Source organism: Chinchilla lanigera, unplaced genomic scaffold (genome assembly GCF_000276665.1).
Source record: "Chinchilla lanigera isolate Chin_1 unplaced genomic scaffold, ChiLan1.0 scaffold00029, whole genome shotgun sequence".
Classification (NCBI taxonomy): domain Eukaryota; kingdom Metazoa; phylum Chordata; class Mammalia; order Rodentia; family Chinchillidae; genus Chinchilla; species Chinchilla lanigera.
Window position 1 is genome coordinate 8,800,304 of NW_004955430.1, and position 8,742 is coordinate 8,809,045.

Genomic DNA, 8,742 nt, shown 5'->3' on the forward strand with positions numbered 1-8,742 from the left:
GGCCGGGCCGGAGGCCGCGCGGCCCGGGTGTGGGGGTGCTGCGGGTCGGCGCCGCGCGGGCTCCCTCCCTCGCGGTTTCGGTTCCGGTTCCTCCCGCTCACTGCGACCTGTGCCCGGCGCGCTCCGGCTCCAGCCCCGACGCGCCCCCGCCGCCGCCGCGCGTCCGCTGGCTACACTTCCTCTTCCTCTGAACTCATGTGCAAAATATGCTGCGCTGCATCTTCAGGGGAAGCCGAGCGGCCCTGACAGCCGCAGCGGGAGCCGTGGGCCCGCCCAGCGAACCCCTCCTCGTGCCCCCCTCCGCGCCCCGCGCGCCCTAGGAATTCTGCGCCACCGCCTCGGTGAGGCAAGCGAGAGCCGTCCTCGTGACCTCGCTCGCGATCCGGGGCTCTGACCTTCGCTCTCCACCCGCCGAACCAGCTTGTGTGTGCCCAGGACAGCACGTGGGAGACTGGGATGCCCCAAGATTTGAGCCAAGACGCAGGAAGGGTGACCACCATCAAGGTGCTGGGCGGGGGCGGGAGAGAGGGCCATACCGAGGTCCCATTCCACAGGTGGGAGCGTCCCCAAGGGTCTCCCAGCTGACCAAGTTATTTCTTGGCAAGGAGCTCTTCCCCAGAGGAACGAGGCCACTGCCCTCTTGCCACCTCGAATTCCACCTACAGAAGATGTTCTGAGGGGAGGCTTGGGGAATCGTCTACCCTGGCAACGTGAGGCCACCCGAGGAAAAAATTACATAAAGCGCGGGAACAGCACTGCATTACCAAAATGAGATGTGAGGCGGAGCAGTGGGCCCATGAGAAAAGCGCGTCATCTTGAGACTCAACAAAGCAAAATGGCCGTGTAGAGGTTGAGAGTGAGAACCCAAAGCCAAATGGTTAGAACTGGCTTCCTTGTTTGTGTCCTTATTCCCGCGTGACTTGGGTAAACGTGTGGACTTTTGGCCTGTTCTGTTGCCATACAGCGCTTCCGCCTGCGCTATTAAAAGTGTTTAGGAAGCCCTCTGTAGCTTAGCTATTATCATTGTTATTATCATTGTTACAAGGGAGCTGGAACAAGAAGGCTGAAATAATTTAGTCAATTATCTCCATTTTCTGCTTGGGCAAAGAGGAGTCCTTACACGCTAGAGCCCCTGGGCGGCGGAGGGGTGGTTTAGACCCCAGTGTTTTAATGAGGTCCTTCTGGTACTAATAACACCGCCTAGGGGGTAAGGAAGCACTATTTTGTTTTCAGGAGCTCATCTTGTTACCACTGCTATTCAGAGTTTTTCTTCCCTGTGGCCATCCCAGTCCAGCCCCCGCCCTTCCCTTCACTGGTTTGTTTTATTTCCCCCTTTCCCTTTCCACCCCTCCCCTTCCTGTCATCACTTACCACCACTGCCGTGATTTTCTCCCTTCCGGCCACCCTTGAGCTTGACATCTGGGAGAAAATAGGAAGACCAGGGGGCAACCCAAATCCAGGGCCAGAGAGCAGTGCGTGAGAAGGGTCCAGAGGCACTGCCAATAGTTTTGAAAACCCTTTCATGAAGCCAAAAGGAAGGATCATTATGAGCTTAAAGATCCTGCCTGAGGCCTTGAGTTGCTGCAAGTCAGAGCCCACGTGAAACCTTGATCCTTTGACGGCCACTACAGTGGAGAAAGAAAGTGATATTTAAGGCAGTAACCAGTACTTAAACCACAAGGTGTTTAAAACAAAAAAAAAGGGGGGGGGGAGATAGCATAACATGGTTGCCACTGGAGAAAGTAGTTGATTTCTTTTAAGCAAATTATTTCCACTTATAAAATTTTTGTGCATAGTTGTATTTTAGTATGTGTTTATAAAAAGAAAAAACGGTCTTTGAGGCTGTTCTGATTCTGTTTTCTTCAATATTTTTCTGAGTACTAATGGTTTGTAAATGTCTTCAATGATTATTTTCCCTGTTTGGCTTTATATATTTTAGGTTATCCTAGAACTCTTAACCTTTCCTACTTGATACATAGTAGGGGTTCATTAATAGGTACAGAATGAATGAATGAGTCATTAACATCCGGATCTTTTAAAGTTTTGTATATATTCTCTTTTACCTGGACTTTCCAGTGAGGAGCCCAACATTAGAATCACTTTTGTTGTATAAAAGCTGCCTGAGTCTTCTACTTGGCTGCCATGGGCTGGCCAGCCAGGGGACAGATCCTGGGCAGCTGGGCCTTACCTCTAACTGACCTTATCTACCCAGCATCAACCCCAAAGATGCTGGAACTGTATCCTGGTGGGTTACCTTGGCAACCTCACAATGTCATCTGTTAGAATGTCCTAGGGCGGCAGCTTTTAATTCTATCACAGCAGTCTCATCGGGGGTCATGTAATAGTGCTGTTTTTCCTCTGCTCACACTTCCTCCCCCTATGATTTAACACTAAGTACTTGGGGAGGGAGCTGAACACGGGAAAACCGAGCTATTACTGCACGTAGGGCACAGATGTCCCCGGAACTGGGGTCCCGAGTGATCAAAGTTGACAAAACGTGGGCCCCAAGTTAATGGGGAAGCTGATTCTTCTCATACCCCCTGTGGAAAGAAAAGGAGTTAAGCCAGTCTAGGCAAGTGTGAGAAACAGCCTCAGCCAAACTGTACAAGGCGTATAAAAGCTCAGTGAAAGGACTCCTCCAACAGTTCTTTCTCGGCCTCAGCAGTTACCCTATGCACACACCGGGGGAAGCCACCAGCTGAAGCAATTCTACATCCCAAATACACTGCGGCTTCGAGTGAACTAGAATCCTGATCAACCTTCAATTCCGCCCGCCTTCATCCCACCTCACCCCAACCCCGATTATGTACCTCACCTCACCTCACCCCAGCCCCACCATTTCACCTCACTCAGGCCTACTCTGCTCCTAAGCCCAAAAGAACTCCGTTCCCAGTTATTCTGTAGAAAGCAGTGACAACTTCTGGCAGAAAAGGGGCCCAGCAGAAGCTTTGGAACCTGAAGTAGTATTGTCCTAGTTGTTTATTTACAGGACTATAAAAGTTAGAGCTTATACCCACCAACTGAATGGCACCATTTCAGGGCTGGTGGAAGAGATAAGTCAGCTCATCTTTGTTCTAGAGGTGCAAGAATTATTCGTCTTTATTACCATAGTTAATATTTTAAGTGGGTAGAGTCACAGTGAGATCACAGTCTGGCCAGTGCATCATACTAAAAGGTTACAGGAAGCTGCCCCAGGGAGGGCAACCAGGGTCCTATAATGAGACCCGGTGGCAGAGCCTGGGTCTCTGTCTCTTCGGGTTAGTGGTAGGGGAGAAGAAGCTCCTGCCTTTTATTCACAATTGCAGGCCCAGCTCTGGAAAGCTGGTTCCACCCTGGTCACACTGGAGCAGAACAACACTTGTGCCAATGTCAAAACACGCCCCTGACTCCCTCGGTGGTGTGGGAGTGTGAATTGGGGAGGGAGGAAGGAGCTTGTTAGGTATGTTTTGCATATTCATTGATCTGCCAAAGCCAGAGACTTTTGTCCAAAGTATAGTGAAGCTAATACTTTGAAAATGCCACCCACGGACATCACCAATTTGAGGAAATGTTGGATGACAGCCAAATATTCCATTCACCCCCATACAAAAAAAAATATTGTTATTCTGCTCCTGAATTCACTCCTCATTTTCCCTCTGAATTCACAGTCTGAGGCAGACGGGCAGTTCAGGGGAGCAGGGGCCCCCCTGTGGTTGTGATAGAATTTGCTCTCTGGAGCAGAGAGCCATTAGAGGAGGGATTTCCCGAATACTGCAAGAAGCTGCTGCGATTTGCAGCTCCATTCCCCTATGTCTCCAGAGGAATCCTCCGGCTTTGTCAAGAGCCAGCCACAGCCGCAGGCCTTCTTGGGCTGGTCCATTTGTGAGACACACTTGTTTACTTGTGCTTGTGTGAAAAAAGAAAACTTTATTACCAGAGGTAAGAAAGGCACACAATGTGATTGAAAAAAAAAAAAAAAATGGAGATTTTTCAAATTAAAAAATATATTGCAGTAACAGACACGTGGCCATTAATCCCCCTCAGAATGTGCCCCCTCATCTTGAACACATTTGTTCCATTGCTCTTGTCGCTTTCTGAAGCAGTTCTGCAAGTTCTCTTGTGGGTCTTTAGTTGTGTTATCATGGCTGCCTTGATGTCCTCAATAAATTAAAAATATTCACCTTTCATGGTCATTTTAATCTTTGGGCAAGAGCCGGAAGTAGCACAGTGCCAGATCTGGCAAATAAGTAGACGAAGACACACCATAATGCTTTTATGAGCATGCCTGCCTTTCCCTTGGGGTAGCACCCAGCAGCAGCATTGACTGTATTTCTTAACACACCTTGTAAAGACACTCATGAAAGAGAACTTCCAGAACTGCTTCATAAAGTGGCAAGAGTGATGGGATAAGTGCGTTCAAAGTGAGGGGAATACTCTGAGGGGGCTTAGTGGCAATGTTTTTTATTATGATGATTTTTAAAATTTAAACATTCACCATATATTATGGTCACCCCCAATAGATAGATAATAGATAGATAGATAGGTAGATAGATAGATTCCTCAGATGTCAAAAAAGGGGAGATTGTGGGAGAACATTACTACACAAATGGCTGGGTATTTTTTGGATATATTAACTGAGATGAGTCTTTTCCACCTCTCCTCCCACTCCCTGCCATATTTCTGGCTGTGTTATACTAACCAACCCTCTTGCCACCAATTTAGACAGCTAAAGGACACATAGTTGTCAAAAGGGAGAGTTAGCAGAAAAAAGTTAAAGCCTGGCTTTGAGTTTTCAAAGTTAAGGTCCAAATATAAAATGAAACGAGATGAAAAACAGAAAATCAAGCAGAACTGTAATTCCTACCATATCTCCTTTCCATATGCTCCCCACCCACCCGCCAACCCATACACACACCTTCTAAGAATGAGTAAACGCTGCCAGATTGGAGAAAAGGAAACAAGGACAGTCAAAGAGGATATGTCAGTGACGAGGGCTGGAACTCAGGGTCTGACTAGAGTCAGAATTCAGACACCTCCCACCTTCCACTCAAGTGAAAATCATTCCTCCAAGTCTTAGGATCCTGATGCAAAACTTCTCAGCTCTTGGGACTTGTGCAAGGGGAGCACTATAGGCGGTGGGCAGAGGCAGGAAATGTACTGTTTGTCCTTCCCGCTGTCGGTGGGCAATGACGTGGTCCCAGCAGCAGCCAGAGTCCGACCTGTGGAGCACCTAGAAAGACTGACACTTATTAGCGTAAGATGCCAGTGAGTCTCGAGAGGGAGGGGAAGGGCCTCGGAGCCCCAAGCAGCAGTGAGAAAGATAATCCAAGGACATGACAAGATACTCCCTCTACTTCCCATAGTGTTGTACCTAGAAAGGCCTCAATGGACCAGCTTGGGCCCTCTCTCAGAAGCAGTACTGTGGTTATTACCCATGCAGGTCCTCAGATATTTCTGGTTCTCCTTTTCTGGCTCTGTGATCATTTCTCTTCTTGGCTTCCTGTGGTTGGGAGATGATATGACTAATTCTGGATGATGAATTATGAGCAGAAGTGGTATCTATCACTTCCTCCAACACGGAATTAATTGTCAGGCCAAGCTCCCGCCCCCCTTGCCTCTCTCTTCCCTCTAAGAAGGCCATCAGCACTGGTCCATATGACAGCTGCCCATCAGTCAAGGGTCCCAAGTGATCACGAGAAGCTGAGTCCTTGATCTGACCTGCACTAACTATGTAACATAAACAAGAAATGACTTGTTTTTAAGCCACTAAAACTACAAGTTGGTTGTTTCTGCAGCATATCAAGTACTCCCTATCAAGTACACCCTACTAAAACCCATCAAATTTTGTGCAAGGCATCATGAACTGAGTATATGTGGGGGCCACACAGCCCAAAGAAGTGATCCAATTAGAACATTCCCCACATTAACCTAAAATCCTAATAATTCTCAAAGTGTCCACCAGAAAAGCCTGTAACCCAAGCCAGCTGTGGTAGCACATACCTGTAATCCCGGTCCTCTGGAAGTCCGAGGCAGGAGGATCAAAAGTTTGAACCCAGTGTGTGCAACTTAGCAATTTAATAAGACCCTGTTTCAAAATAAAAAATAAAATGGGCTGGGGATGTCATTCGGTGTGAAGCCTCTGGGCTCAGTCCCCAGGAAAGAAAGAAAGTGGTTGGGTAGGGGGAGGAAGGGAGGGAGGAGAGGATGGGGAGGAAAAGAGGGAAAGAGGGAGAGAGAGCAAAGCAAACAGCTCATCTCGTCACTCACTTCACAGGGGCCTATTGTGGATCTGCTACGTACCGTTCCTGTGCTGCAAACACGCAGTACGGCCAGGGATGCGCAGGCCCGGATCCTGTCCACGGCAAGCTTCCAGACCAGCCACATTTTAATTATCTACTATCTGAAAGTGAGATTCAGCCTAGAGAAAGTAAGGAACACGTCTAAGGCGACACATAACAGATGATCAACTGGAACTTACGTTTTCTGATTCCACAATGTGTGCTTTCTTCATTCTTCCAAGCCACCTTAAACTAACAGCATCAATATAGCTTCAAATTTGCTCTACAGGGTAGGTGGCGTTTAATTCCAGGCTGCCTTACCTCCTTCATTAAGGTTTGCTGACAACTTTTCACTTCATAATTAATACCTACAACAAGACTTGACAAATAATAGGTGCTATCTAAATGTTTGTTGAATGAGCAAAGCATGCTTGAATGAAAGAATGAAATGAGAAAGCTTAAATGATTACAAACCATTGATTGAAAAATCAGAAGCACTCACCGTCACTCATACCTAACCATGACCAAACCATCACTCAACATAGGCATTGTGCTTGATGTGAAGGAATAATTTTTGCAATATTAATTGATATCTTTTATATATTTTTGTTTGTTTGTTTGTTTTCTGGTACTGGGAATTGAACTCATGACTTTGCACTTGCCAGGCAGGCACTGTGCCGCTGAGCTAAATCCCCTAGCCCCTTGATACCTTTTATAATTCCAATATTTCATGTAATTTCCTGCTATCTCTCTCCCCTCTCCTTTTTTTTTTTTTTCAATTTGGGAACTCGATAAACTATGTGACCATCTATATCTAAAGGAATGGTTGTTTCAGAAGAAAGGCAAAAAAAAATATTTGAAGTTTTGAAACCTAGGACTCTTGAGCTTCAGATGTCCAAAGGAATTCAGAATTTAGTGAAAAAAAAAAAAAAAAGAGAGAGAGAGACAGAAAAAGTCTCCCATCTTCTCAGAGTTCAGTGACACACCTCAAGATTGCAGAGAAGAAAGACTGAAAGGAAGCAGTCATGGGGGTACGGTAGGTCCCTTAGGTAAGCCAATATCCTGCCCCCCGAGGTCATAATAGGAAAGGAACAATTCCACTCCCGCTTAGTAATTTGTACTGAACAGATTATTCTACAGAGAAATCAAGCATAAGTCTAAAAAGCAACTCTTCAAAGGCATTGGAAAGCAGCAAATAGGCAGAAGCTAACCAGGAATTGCCATTTGGCAGATGGAATTGGGGAGTTACTCACTTTTTCATCTGACAGGACTCAGCACCAAACTTCAGCCAAAACTTGACAGACTCAGAGTCTTTCCAGCTGGAGAACCAGAGGGCAGCGTTTAGAGGGACCAAAGCAGCTCAGTGGAGAGGCCTGAGGAAGCCCCAGGTTCCCTGAGCCCTGATACACCCCGGAAGACACAGAATGGCTCCCGAGCAACACAGAAAGGCACAAAGACTCGCATGGTCACCAAAGGTACGCAAGCAGGATGCCCTCATGTCCTGAAGGAGCAGGAGAGTTCACTGAGGGATGTGGGGCCAGACCTGAAGACAACACAGCAGAGAGAGAATGAAACACCAACAAACACCAGAGGATGCCAAGACTGCGTAGGGTACCACCCTGGATGTGGAGGATACATATCGAGGACGGTAATTCCTGCTCATGCCTTAGCCCAGAACTTAACCACAGTTCTGCAGGGAGCTGGAACCAACCCTGGGATTGAGTGGGAGTAAGTTTCTGCCACCTCTCCGGCCCTCTGATACAGGGTTATAGAAACGGAAGGCAACTTTTACTCCTGGCACATCTGAGTATCTATTATGTCCCTATGAGATAAATGTGTGTGTTTAAGCCAAAGGAGAAGGTTAGACGGTTAAAGAGGGATGCTGCCCACTAGCAGATATCAGGCCCTCCTATACTCCTGGTTTGTATTACAGAAATGCTACCCAGAGTTGTTCCCCCTCAACCGTCAGCATGTGGTTCGGACTTTGTGTGTGAACACTGTCTCTCACAATACTCCTCCTCCCTCCCCTCCAATATGACTTCCAAAGTTCTGTTAACAGATTTGGTGGCACAGCCGTCTATCCTTCCCCTGTTTCCCTGTCCACATGAGGGTCCTGATCTGGTCACCTCTCTATTCCCCACAGTGCCCTGGCTTCTAAAACAGCATGATGAATAAAATAACAACTGAAGGAACGGATGAAGGAATGAGAAGTGAATAGCGCTCATTTCAGGAGCCGATGCTGCTCTAGTGGGTTAATAACACTGCTGGCAAAGCCTGCTCTTCCGCTCTTTCTGACTCATCCTGCTCTCCAACCCGCTCTGCAGACATTTAGAAGGTTTGAGCTCGTGGCCACTGGCCCACTGTCCTCCCTCCCATCGTCTGGCTGACTTTCTACTCAACTGAAATGGGGGTTTTGGAAGACAGCTCTCTGTCAATCATGGCTGAGGCCCGTTCTCTCGGCACGGGAGTACCCAGACCCCTGTAT

The 8,742-nt window shown here is 47.4% G+C and overlaps 1 protein-coding gene across 1 annotated transcript in view; it reads right to left on the minus strand.

Annotated features, from left to right (window-relative positions):
• Nucleotides 1–884, minus strand: part of Rftn1 (raftlin, lipid raft linker 1) — a gene marked incomplete in the record, with an annotated part of 196,131 nt that extends 195,247 nt beyond the window's left edge. The window contains 1 exon segment of the mRNA XM_013515694.1: nucleotides 802–884.
• Nucleotides 885–8,742: the final 7,858 nt, after the last annotated feature.